Source organism: Phyllostomus hastatus, unplaced genomic scaffold (genome assembly GCF_019186645.2).
Source record: "Phyllostomus hastatus isolate PE091 unplaced genomic scaffold, TTU_PhHast_1.1 phas_contig_29, whole genome shotgun sequence".
Lineage (NCBI taxonomy): Eukaryota > Metazoa > Chordata > Mammalia > Chiroptera > Phyllostomidae > Phyllostomus > Phyllostomus hastatus.
This window is the reverse complement of record NW_025333835.1, coordinates 45,501,725-45,514,650: the sequence shown is the minus strand read 5'-3', so window position 1 is coordinate 45,514,650 and position 12,926 is coordinate 45,501,725.

Here is a 12,926-nt window from a genome sequence, read left to right as displayed (position 1 = left end):
TTTTAGGATTTGGTCAGGATTCTTACACTTTGGGAAAACAGCATCTGGAATTTACTAGGAAATTACAAGATCCTTCCTATACTGCCAGACAGGGTAAGATACTGCGACTTTTGGAGGGGACAGTCTCTGAAGTCTGCCTGTAGTAGTCGCTGACATTTGGAGAGCGCATCAGGTGTCTGGCACTCTTCCGAGAGCCTTACTCGCGTTACTTAGTCCCCACCGCGGCCTGAGGAGCAGGTGCCGAGGCTCTCCTCGTTGTGTCACAGGTAGGAACCGAGGCACAGTGCGGGTGGAACTCACTCAGAGTCGTGCGGTCACTGCATGGTGGAGCAGAGATGGGAGTCCAGCCAGTCCGGCTCCTGTAGTGTCACTTACCCACCAGGTGACCCTGCAAGAGGGCCGGCTGTCTGCCTTCTATACTTGCAGGCAGGGCCAGCCACCCACAATGGTCACTGCTGCTCAAGTCCACGACCACGGTGGCACTGGGCAGCAGGGGAGCCCTGCGGCGGGCGTGCCTGGCAGAGCCCACCCCTCCTCACACACTGTCTGCAGAGCTGGTGTGGGCTGGGCATCACCGGGAAGCCACACAGCTCCTGGAGAGCTTAGAATGTAATAGGAAAGCGATTCAATCTTCAGGCGAAGTCCTCAGTTGACTAGAGCTGACTCAGCTCAATGAGCTATTGAGGTGCAAACCAGGACACTAACCACACCCTGTCCTTCCGGCCTCCCCCCCTCCAACCTGGGAGCCAGACCGAGTGCGCAGGGGAGGGTGCCCCGAACTCTGAGCTCCGGGGGCTGCCTGGCAGGTGCCTGGACTCTGCCCCCAGCCTGCAGTGTGTTCTGTGCTGTCCAGCTGTCCAGCCCCAGGCCACGAGCAGCCTTCGGTGAAACCATAGGCTTCCGTCTGAGATCCAGTTGCTCACGGTGCATCATGGCAGCTCATGTCATTTCGTGGTTGTTGTTAATTTGTAAGATTACTCTTGGTTTTACACATGGCTGTGCAATATACAAATACATATGATATGTGAGAAAAACTGTATGGTGTGTGTATAAGATAGATGGTTTGTGTAATGGTATATATACACACACACATATGATTGATAGAAGGCTGGATAATAGGTATCACATGTTTAGATAGATTGTCTTAACTGATTATCCAAGTCTGATACCACAAGGTTGGAATCTCAGCCCTGCCATTTAAAACTCACTGTTAACTCTGTAAAGAAAACTCCAAGCTCTGACATGAAGATAATGCACCTACCTCACAAGATAGTTCCAGCAAGCCCTGGCCAGTAGCTCAGTTGGTTAGAGCGTCACCCTGCTACACCAAGGCTGGGAGTTTGATCCCCAGTCAGGACACGTACAGGAATCAACGATACATGTATCAGCAAGTGGTATAACCAATCGATGTCTCTCTCTCTCTCATCAGTAATAAAAAAAGATTATTCCAGCTATAATTTAGAATGCTTTCTTTTTGGATTTTCAGTTTCCTTGGTCTCAGGAAGCTGGAGTAGAGGAAACCCAGGATCCCTGACCTCGACCTCAAGGCCCTGCCCTGCGAGGCCCGGAGGCGCAGAGGTCGGGGAAGAGTCGCCGCTCAGCAGCAGCCCCCCGCCTCCTGGGACCCACTTCCTAGGCTGGTCAGGAGTCTCACGACGGCTCGCTGTTGCCAAAGGCAACAGACTCCATCGATGTGAAGTCGGGGCCTGTTGGAAAACAAGTCAGTCCCATTAAAGAAGGAACCCCGGGAGGAGGAAGACCAAGGGCTTGGTGTGTGTGTCAGGCCGACCGAGCCGGAATGCGAGAGTCGGGAAGCCTGAGTCCAGACGGGCCCGTGCGATGGCCCGCGGGCAAGTCCCGAGCTTTGCTCTTTGTCCGCGGCCTCCACGCCAGCTACAGCTCCCCTTGCGCGTCCGTGGGCTTGTTTTTATTTATTTTTTTAGCCCTGAACACACAATACAAAGTGACTGAAGCATAACTCTAATTTATTTTCATTCCACATTTCATATCCGTAATTATGCTTGTGTTAAATTAGACAAAAATGCCAATTCACCCATTTGCTTCTTCCTTTGTAGCCTTCTGCCTACCAGGCTTACCACTCTGACCACAGGCCCCTTCCGTCAGGACACCCGAGAACAAATGCAAACTGTGTTTCTCCAGATGAGAGACCAATTATCGATCACATCATTTACAAAGTACGTGAGCTATACAGGGAAGCTTAAATGCTTTAGTTTTTAGGATTAAAACTTGACAAGCCAATGTTAAATAGCAACATCGGCATGAGTAGATGATATAATTCTTCATTTACCTCAGGGCCTGGATGAACCGTGGATCTCATTTTAGGAGAAGAATTTTGAGTCTTTTGCCTAGTTTCCAAAATGTGCAAATAAGTCCTAAAATACAGACTTCTCTTTTAACTTCACCGTACTGTCCCCGTGAAAAGCAGCGAGGAAATCATAGTTTCCTAACTCGAATTCATGGGTCCAGACCGGGAGCGGCTGACAAAGACGCGCAGAGGTGTTTAGTCCTGAAAGTCCTCCCTTGAAATTATAGTCATAATGTTTAAGCTTACCCGCATTTTTCTGAGGAGATGATGCATCCTTTTCGTGAGGTTCTCCAAGAGGTGCGTGACCCCCCGACATGTAAGCTGGCCGCACCCGGCTACCCGGACGCGCCGGCCGTGGGACCACACCTCCCGCAGGGCTCCGGGGGCCCGGGAAGCCCGCCTCGCTCCCTCCCACTCCGCCAGCACTGCCTTCCCCGGATCCGCTGGGGCGGTCGTATCACGCGCGTGCCCTTCGACCCTGCGGACGGCAGCCACCACCGCCGCTCACTGCCGGGTCACCCCTCGGTCCCCACCCTGGCACCCCCGTAAGCTCTGTATGTGCCTGCCCCCCCAGTTTCTGACCCCGTCTGTTCTCCTCTCTGGGTATGAGGGTCCACCCGCAGCAGCACGCTCTCCACGCCCATCTGTTTTGTGACTGTTTTCCTCGCCCCTGGCTGAGACCGCTGGTTTCCTGGAGGCCCCATGAGCAGCCCCCGTACCCTCCGAGGTCCTGAGGCCTGTGGGCCCCGGGGGAGGGGAGGCCACATCTCCTCCTTCCCCCTCGCCGCTGCGCCCCATCATTCCCCCCCCCCCCAGGGAAACCTGGTGGGCGTCTCCACCCCGAGATGGCCTCACCCCTCAGCGCTCCCATCCATCCACTCCGGCCCGGCCTGGCCCTTCCTGTTTTGCAACAATTTCTGCTCCAATACTATTCTTGTCTTAATTCTCAGTGAATTCAATTTACACACAGACGATCCTATCAATCCCCTGGTCTCTCTGTTCCTGGAATGTTTCGAATGACCTTGCCCTCTCTGTAAGTCGAGTGCTCTCAGGGCCACGGCCCCCAGCCGCCCCCACAGGGCCCTCCTCGGACCCGCAGAAGGCTGTGAATGGTTGCCGTGAGCACCTTCTCAAGTCCCTCAAGGACGGTAGGCAATTAATATCATTCCAGATTCAGAGGAGTGAAAGTAACTTCTTATATCCGGGGCCCGGCAAGTCCCTTCTCTAGGCCGCGCACTGCCCTTGTCCACCACTGTGTCCTGAACGTTCGAGTCCCGTGCCCTTCTGACGGCCCCCAGCCCTGCCCCCAGCCTGCAGGCCCCTTGCGCTTCCCTGTAGAATCACCAGGGGAACAAAATCGTAAAGAAGGGAGACTTTTCTTTCTTTCTTTTTTTTTAAAGATTTTATTTATTCATCTCTAGAGAGGGAAGGGAGGAAGAAAGAGAGAGAGAGAGAGAGAGAGAGAGAGAGAGAGAGAAACATCAATGTGCAGTTGCTGGGGGCCATGGCCTGCAACCCAGGCATGTGCCCTGACTGGGAATTGAACCTGCGATGCTTTGGTTCGCAGCCTGCGCTCAATCCACTGAGCTACGCCAGCCAGGGCTAGAAGGAAGACTTTTCAATAAAAGTCTTGACAATATGCGCTTTCGATGCGCAGAGAGTCATCTGGCGTGGAGGCCGAACCCACAGGTGGCAGAACTCAGTGACCCACGACCCACAGACGCAGAGTGCTGGAAGATGAAAAACCAGGTGTGTCCAGGAAACGTTCTTAGGAGGCTGGTTTTGATAAACCAAGAGGAAGACCTCGTTTCGGGGGAAAAGGGGAATGCTTTTTAGTCGGGACATCACTCGCTCACGGAGTCTTGGAGGTACTGAAAACCACACTCCTCTCAGAAGCATCTCACCCATTCTCCCTGCAATGCTGCGTGCACAGTGAATAAAGGGTTATGGGCAATGCAAAAAATAGGCGTTACTGTGGCTCCTTCTGAGCCACATCAATTTGCAGGTTGATGCTCAAATTAACCCCCATTTCCTGGGCGCCCCACACGTTCATTGTCGTCCACGTGAGCAGGAGGCGCACACACGGTCCCATGAACAGGGTCCCCGGGCACCGCTCAGGGGCGGGGGTGGAAGGGGCGGGTTCCCCGCGGGGTCGCTGCCTGCGCCCACGCACATTACACGAATAGACCGTCAACTGGCTAACCCGTTGATTCCGGCGATGGGATGATCAACGAGGACTGCTGAGCGAGGGACCCGTGAGGGGGATCGATACCCGTCAGGAAGGGAGCTGAAGCGGCCCACGGCCACGTGTCAGTGGGGCCTGGAGCCGGGCTGCGTGCCGGAGACCCAGCGCTGGCCAGCCGGGGCCGCGTGTCCGAGGCGGCAGGCCCCCCTTGCGGAAGGCCGCCTGGGGCGACCCTCCGCACCCGAGGGACAGGACACCGCCCTGTGAGGGCTCAGCCCGCACGGGTCCCTTTCAGTTCTGCCTCCTTTTAGCCCCATCTTCCCTTTCAGTGGCAGGTCCTGGCCCCTGCGTCTTGGGGCCCAAAGCTAACTTCCAGAGGGAGCTCCTTGACCTGCTGACGTATTCTAAGCTCTCTTGAGTACACGTTTTATTGATCATTGCATGCCTCTCTCGCCCGAATTCCAAAAGAACTTGACGCCGACAGACACATGTCTCAGTCAGTAGATCCAGGCTCAGAGGGAGAGAGTGAGAGTTCGTGGCATCTCCGTGGTGGGGTTCATGGTGCGTTCGGATAGGTGGTCCCCGGGGCTGCCCGCAAATCCCCACTTTGTGGGCCCCGCCCATCACAGAGAGCCACCAGAGACACAGCTCTGGTCCACGGTCCACAGGGGCCTTTCGTCCCCGAGATCTGACAGAAGGAGAATTGGCAGCACCTAGACCTGCGTCCCGGGGAGAAGACAGAGAAGACCCAGGAAGCTGCTGAGCATCTCGGAGGAGAACAACCAGCTGGGAATCGTCAATGTCCCCCTCGGCCCTGAGAGACGGTCACTGTGGATCTTGTCCTGACAGCCATCTCTACAAAACACAAAATACAATGAAAATTCATGATTTCTCTCATGAAAAGGTCAAGAATTCAGGAATGCCAAGGTCCCTGAATGGAGCCTCAACCCGAGCTGACGTGGCAGTTAGGGAATAAAACTCAGTTTGTTCCTCCTGTTTACGCGGAACAACTGCGGTTTTGTCCACCCTCCCCCAGCTTCTGCCATGGTCCTGTTCTGGCTGGCCTTGGCGTGGAGGGCAGGGCTGGAAACCCCGGGGGGTGGTGGGGTGGTGGAGCAGGAGGAGGGATTCCCAGCAGCAGCACAGTGGGGCGACCCTCGTGGGCAGCACTGTGATGGGCAGACCCAGCCCACTCCTGTGCCCCCCACCTGGACGGGTGGGGCCCAGGCCCGCGGCTCCAGGGGCCTGGCCCTGCAAGGCCCCCCCTGCTGTCCTCCCTGGCTTCTGACTCCTCTCCGGCGGGAGGACGCTCTGACAAAGAGAGGCCACTCGGGTTTTCGGGCTCTCGCACCGGAAGAAGCTCTACGGTCAAATGTGGTTTTAAACCGGTCGCCACGGACATGTGTTTGAAAGAAAGCGAGTCCTGCCAGGGAAGTCCGGCAGGCCGGGAGAGCAAGTCCGGCTTTGGTTTCACCGTCCGTCCTCACACAGCCCGTCCGGCGGTTTCCGAGCAGGTCTGTGCCTGCCGCCGGGGTTCCCTGCCGGGCCGGCCTTGCAGAGTGTGGCCCCAGCGACGGGCCACTGGGTGAGCGGCTCCTGTCCCTCGCCGATGCCTCAGGATGCGACTGGGAAGCTGAGGTTCCCGCCCTCGCTCTGCTCCTCCCGCGCCCTGTGCTTCAGCCCGGTCATCGTGGCTTCGGAGCAGGTCCACAGAGAGCGCAGGGGCCATGCCGTGGCAGGCAGCCCGGAGCAGCCTCCCGAGGAGGAGATCTGCGGAGGGGAGAAGCCGAAACCGCGGGCTGAAGGAGGCTGGCAGGTCTCTGAGGTCTCACTCACGACTTCCACCTGAGCCATCCGACCACTGGGCGCTGGCCGCGCGTGGCTGAGCGGGACGGCGGCTTGGGTGGCAGCAGCCTTCTGAACGCACCGAGGTGTCCGTCTGCCCTGCAGTGCGTGAATACACATCCAGAAACCCCAACTCTCTAGAATAAACATGGGCAGAAGTGTAGGTGATTCAGGCCTTGGAATGTTCGCCGTGGCATAGACCAGCCGTGCGAGCATCCACCTTGGCCAAGCTGACCTAATGATGGCCAAGCGATTAGCAACACCGTGCCTGAATGCAACTAAATGAGAATGAGAAACTAAAATGAGAAGCTTCTGAGCTTCCATCGGGCTCTGAAGACACAAACAAACTTTCCGCTTTTCCGATAACCAAATCAAGTGTCAGTGTTTCAGTTCAAATTGAAACACATCGAAATAAAATGTATAATCCGAGGCTTCACTCGCCCTAGCCACATTTCAAGCATTCCAGAACCAGGTGCAGCTGCGATCGGCATGCTGGACAGCGCCGCTTTCGCCTGCCCTTCATGCCCTGATTCCAGAGGCGTGTGAAATGTAGCAGGACACCAACACTGTGTGGACTGGGCTGCGGATCCCACGTGGCAACCAGCCGCTGAGAAACCACGCGCTGAGCTTTGGCTCCGTGGCCAGAAACACACTCACGACGGCTAGAAAAAGGCTATTACAGTACCTCCCCCTTTTCCACCTCCAGACCTGGGTGGGGCGGGGTGTTCTTTTTTCTTTCTATTTTGTTCATTGTGGCAAAATACACAGACCATGGAACTTGCCGGCTCCATCGTCTTAAGGACACAGGTCAGTGGTTGTCAAAGTAGGGGTTCCTCTTGTCCTCCGCCAGCTCTGGTGTGTGGGGATCACTGACTGCCCCCGCTCTCGTGGCCCCGACGGACGGAGCCCTCCCCGCCGCACAACACACACACACCCCACGCTGGGAGGAAGCCCCCGCGCACCCGCAGGGCGAGGCTCCGTTCACTGAGGGTCCCAGGGGTGCGGCGGCTCTATCAAATCTAGGCCCAGGGAGACCGGACCCCCGCAAGTTCCCCCGTGCATCCTGCTCTTTACAGTACCCCGGCCAGAGGGTGGCTTATCAGAATTCTCATGTCGTGCCCTTTTATTTAATACGCTCTGTTAATAAGTTCACTTATTCTAGAAAATATTAAATAAATGTACAGTTCCAAGGTTGACAGGATGAGACAAACATTGGTGACAGAGACCTATTTCACGCGCGCGTGAACTGGTCCACGCGACAGCTATTTCAGTGAAAAGCATGAAGCGTCACTGCTCTGGACCTTGAAGGAGCCTGCCGATTCACCTGTAAAGAACTGCATGCGTGCGTGCGTGTGAATGTAAAACAACCGGATAGGATCACCGACACATTCTGGTTTACACGTTTCTAATCCGCAGGAGTCATGTGCCCGGGGCGAACATCCTTCAAAGGAGAAAGAATGAGGCTCCTGCAGAAGGACCAGCTGATTGGCTCGCTCATTCCTTTCCCTCCCCTGGCCGCTCCTTCTCCTCTCCCCACCTTCCCGGCCCCTCCCACCGAAACGCGTTCGGAAGGCGGCAGCGGTGCGGGGGTCGTTCATGGAGGGAACCAGCCGCCAGGTGCTCTGCCTTTCCCACCTGCTGAAACCCTTCCGTCGTAAATCAGGTGGCGGCCAGGACTCGCCAGCTCCGGGTCCAAGGATGTTCCCGCAGCACTTGAACGCTGAGAAGTGGGGGTGTCCGTACCCCAGAGGAAGACCTGCCGTGCGCCTCTGCACTCTCTCCGTATCAGAGATTCAGAGAGCGGCACCCTCGCTCACACACGCACACACACACGCCGTCAGTAGGCAAGGTGCAGTCTCAGGTTTTCCTGGCTCTGCAGGCCCGTGTACTGGCCAGAGGACTATTCATGGACGAGGGAACATTAGCCTGTCTCAGGATTCCCCACCCTCTGTCCGAACTGCAGCGCAAGGTGCAAGGAGACATTTGTCATTGTCCTAGTTGTCGCTGGCCTTCCTCAAGCTCCTGGGTGGGGCCCTGGCTCGCTGGCTGCCAGGCTGCTGGGGGCGGGCCCTTGGAGTCTGCCTGCTGCGGGGACGAGGTCAGCGGGCACAGGAGCCCGCGGTCAGAACCTCAGGGCAGTCAGCTAGGTCGTTAATTAAACCTCCACAGTGGATGAAATCACTTCAAAGCTCTTGAGGGGGAATCTTTGCTCTCCTTTAAGTTCATTAAACTATTTAAAATTTCAACAGATGCTACTTTAGGAATCGCATTTTCTACCTGTCTGCAAAGATTTAACAGTTTTACTATTTTATTGACACAGGTTTCAGCATCCGAAGGCATGTACGTCTTGATGCTTCTGGTTTAATCAATACGATGACTGGATTCTATAGATTCACAGGTTTGTTTATGACTTAACAATTTCTGTAGATTCTTTACAAGCATATTGGATATCTATTTCTGGATGTCTGTGTATACACATGTAGATACATGCTCTTTATAAAAAGTGCAAACTAAAATTCATAATGGAAGGGAGGAAAATAATCAGACGGTTTAGACTTTGATTTGCTACAGTTTGTACGACTCTGTTAATTTGTTCAAATCAGGTCATATGTCTGGTGTTGAAATCTCAGGTGCATGGAAGTATTGACTATGCTGTTCTTTTTAGTATTCAATATTGTAATTTTAAAAGTCACAATATTCAGAAACAGTGTCAGGATATTTGAGTGTAGCAAGTGACTTGCAGATTCTACTTACATGTCATTCATAAAATTTAAAAAAATTATTGAACTTATTGGGGTGACATTGGTGAATAATATTATATAGGTTTCAGGTGTATGGTTCTATGACCCATCATCTGTATATTGTACCATGTGTTCACCAGCCAAAGTCAAGTCTCCTTCCGTCACCGTTTATCCCTGATTTACCTTCTCTTACCTCCCCCTCCCCCATTTCCCTCTGGTCATCAGCACACTGTTGTCTGTGTCTACGAGGATTTGTTTCCTTTGCTTAATCTCATCACTATGTTTACCCATCCCCCCACTCCCTGCCCCTCTGACAGCTGCCAGTCTGTTCTCTGTAACTAGGAGTCTGTTTCTATTTTATCTGTTTATTTTGTTCATTAGATTCCACATGTAAAAGAAATTGTATAGTACTCATCTTTCTCCAAATGGCTTCTTTCACTCAGCATAGTAATCTCCAGGTCTGTCTGCACTGTCACTAAGGGTAAGAGTTCCTCCTTTGCTGTGACCGGGACATCCTGACAAGACAAGCTGTCTCTGAGTGTCGTGACAGGTGCCCCCAAACTCATCTCACAGATGTATAATAAAATTGTGTGTCTACTTGCCTGATATGCCATTAACTCATTAATTCATTCCGTGAGCAAATAAATAAATAATCACATGTATCTGCTGGAAAAAAATTTGCATGCATCACCAGACTATTAAAATAATTAGCTGTGCGTAAAAACACTCAACCAGAAACAGGGTAAATGGTTCTGCTAAATGTTTACACCTGTTGCAGACATGAGAAGCATCTGGTCTTGACTTACTGACCAGAGATATAATTTATGTAAATGACCCACTCAACATAGTTTATTGAAATATTTGGTGAGCACTTACTTTGTGCGCAATGCTGTGTTACGTAACACTTGATTGAAGGGCTGTTGGTTGTTTTGTGAAGGGACCAGGGTCGCACACAGCAGACGCTTGGTTAATGTCGTGTGAAACCGAACCGAAAGAGAGCGGGCGGGCTCCTGGGAGTGAGGCCAAAGCCGGAGTCACCGCCCCCCACCCGCCGCCTCCCAGGAGTAACTCCTCCTCTTCTCTGTAGCGAAAACCGAGTCTTTGTGTTGTTGATGTCGGACCGGAGACCTCCCCACAGACAGCAAGGTCTGGTTTTACACATGGGGACTTTGCTTCTGTACCATGTGATGACGCTCCACTCCTGGCCAACCTACACTCAGTGGTTCCTGGATCCCACTGGAAAAAGTGGACCCTCCATTTGGCATTCATGGTTGTCTTCCACCTTGACCCTGAACTTCTTTCTAGCCTCTTGTCTCTCTAATCAACTTATGTGGTTTATGCTCTGGCTGATCTGAGCTACTTTATTCCCACCACCCCCCGCCCCCAGCCCCAGACAGGTCCCCATCACCTTCCGGCCGTGTGTCCTCTGCAAAACGATGTTCCTCCTCCTCCCTGCCTTGTCTGTGAGCGCTCCTTCCGTCCGTCCGTCCATCCACCCTCTGAGAAAGACCCAGGCCCTGCTCCCTGCCTGATGCAGGTGCTTCCTGCTCTGAGTTCCAACAGGACTCAGTTTGTCTACCTTGATGCCATGCAGTCCCTAGTCTACAATGTGCTATTTGAGTATTTGTCTTCGAGTTACATTACACGGGATACTTTCAGGTGGGGTGAATGCCTCCTTCTCTTTCATCTCTGGCTGCCCCGCTGAACGCCACACCAAGGCACGTGGTGGAGGTTCGTTGAATGAGTAAGCGGACGTTGGCCTGCCTCCCCCTTCACTGCCATCCCCATGGCTGCAGCTTGGAAAGCAGAGACACAGCACACACGTCAGCCCACGGTCCTGCCTTGCCCATCTGCACCCGTGCAAAAGGGCACTGGATTTTAGGAGGGCATCGAACTACCCAGTCTACTTCAAACTACAAATAAGAGCAGCCAATTGTACGTCTTCCTGGCATATTCCCACTTACGCCAACACTTCGTGGGACTGTGGCCTGTAGGTGTCCCAGGCAGAGTGACAGGCACATTGTCATTTTCACCAGGACACACGCCAACGGAATGAACGGCTGAGGGCAGAGCTGCCACTGGAGAGAGGGAGATGGACAACGTTCTCCTCTCGGCCATAACTCACACCCGTGCGCCTGCAGAGGACTCCATCTGCAAACTTTTGAAACTCTTTCTCCTTCCCGTGACGGACGACAGTGGGCATTTACTGCTGGACTGGCCAGCCCCGGTCAAAAATAAGGGAGCAAAAGCGTGTGTGTCTTCTGTCCTTCGTGTGTCTCCCTCCCAGCGCCCTGCTTTCAGGCTGTGCGTCAGTCACAGGAAGGTTCCAGGGGTACAAACTAGCTTAGGTCACACCCTTCTCAGCAGTGTTTGCAGGGTTTATGTATTTATTTATTATTTTTAAAGATTATTTCTTTTTAGAGAGCAGGGAAGGGAGGGAGACAGAGGGGGAGAGAACCGTCGATGTGTGGTTGCCTCTTGTGCACCCCCTACTGGGGGACTGGCCCGCAACCCAGGCGTGTGCCCTGACTGGGAATCGAAGGAGCCCCCCTTTGGTTCTCAGACTGGCACTCAGTCCACGGAGCCACACCCGACAGGCTATTCGCAGGATTTTAAAAGAGGGCACAGGAAAGACAGTGCCTCCTGGGAAGCAGGGTCTCTCTCGGGATGGAATTGCCGTCTTGGCAACCCCTGTGCCGTGGACCTGGGAGTGTGTTTAATATTCTACTAATCACAACGGTGATCACACGGGACCTGGGGGTGAACGGGGAACACACACCCAGTCAGTCCCCTGATTTGTGCAACGGTGACGTCACAGCACTTCCCCGAGGTCGTTCGGACCATTAAATGATGTACGGCTTCTCTCAAGGACTGGGGAGAGGTTTTTCCCTGCTTGCAATCCAATGCACCCTGCCACAGGGTCCTGCCGCTGGCGGCAGACAGGAGCCGCCTGGATCCGAGACAGGGGACAGTATGACACACAGCAGAAGCAGCAGCCAGAGACCCGGCATGGTGCCGCGCCGGTCCCCCAAGCCCCGGCTCCCACCAAGCAACAGAAGGAGACCCGGGGACACCTGCACGCACGCACGCACAGTGGGAAACGCTCCGGAAGAGCTCAGGTGAGCTCGGGGAGCCCCGAGCTTTCGGGAGGGGCAGGGGCTTGTCTGCTCCGGAGAGAGGCGTCAGGTTCACAAATCAGACGGTGAGCACGCACGCTCTGGCTCTGAGGGACTCACGCGTCTTCTCCCAACGCGCCGCCTGCTAAACAAAGACCTTGGAAAACACCCCGAGCAAAGCCAGGGTCTCCGCTGGGCAGGACCTGCAGCTGCGCACGAATGGCTCCCGGAGACTTGACTCCCCACGTCCGCCACTTCCGACAGCGCCTGGCACAGAGGGACGCCCGGCACCTGTGAGGGCCACTGTTCGGGGGTCACAGAGCTGGGCCCACCTCGTCAGAAGGCGACTTCAGTCGGGGCCTGAGGAGATAAAGAAGGGAAACGCAAAACCGCATCAGCATGCGTCTCATGTGCTTTTGCAGTGACGGTGGCTGCTGTTCATGGGCAGGTGCCCAGACCCAGTCCACAGGCTCGGGGACAGTTTCGTTTCCCTGGGAGCTTGCTGGGCGTTGACACGGATTCTGCGCTGGCCGTCCACACGATGAGGCATGTGCCCTGGACGGAGGAAGCATATCTGTCCTCCCCACCTCTGGGGTGCTGCTCACCAGTTCAGTATGCGAGCCACAGCTTGCTGCTTCTTTTCTTTTCTTTCTTTTTTTTTTTTTTTTTGCAGAATGGCTGTGTTGTGGCCCATGTCCTTCTAAGAATAAATG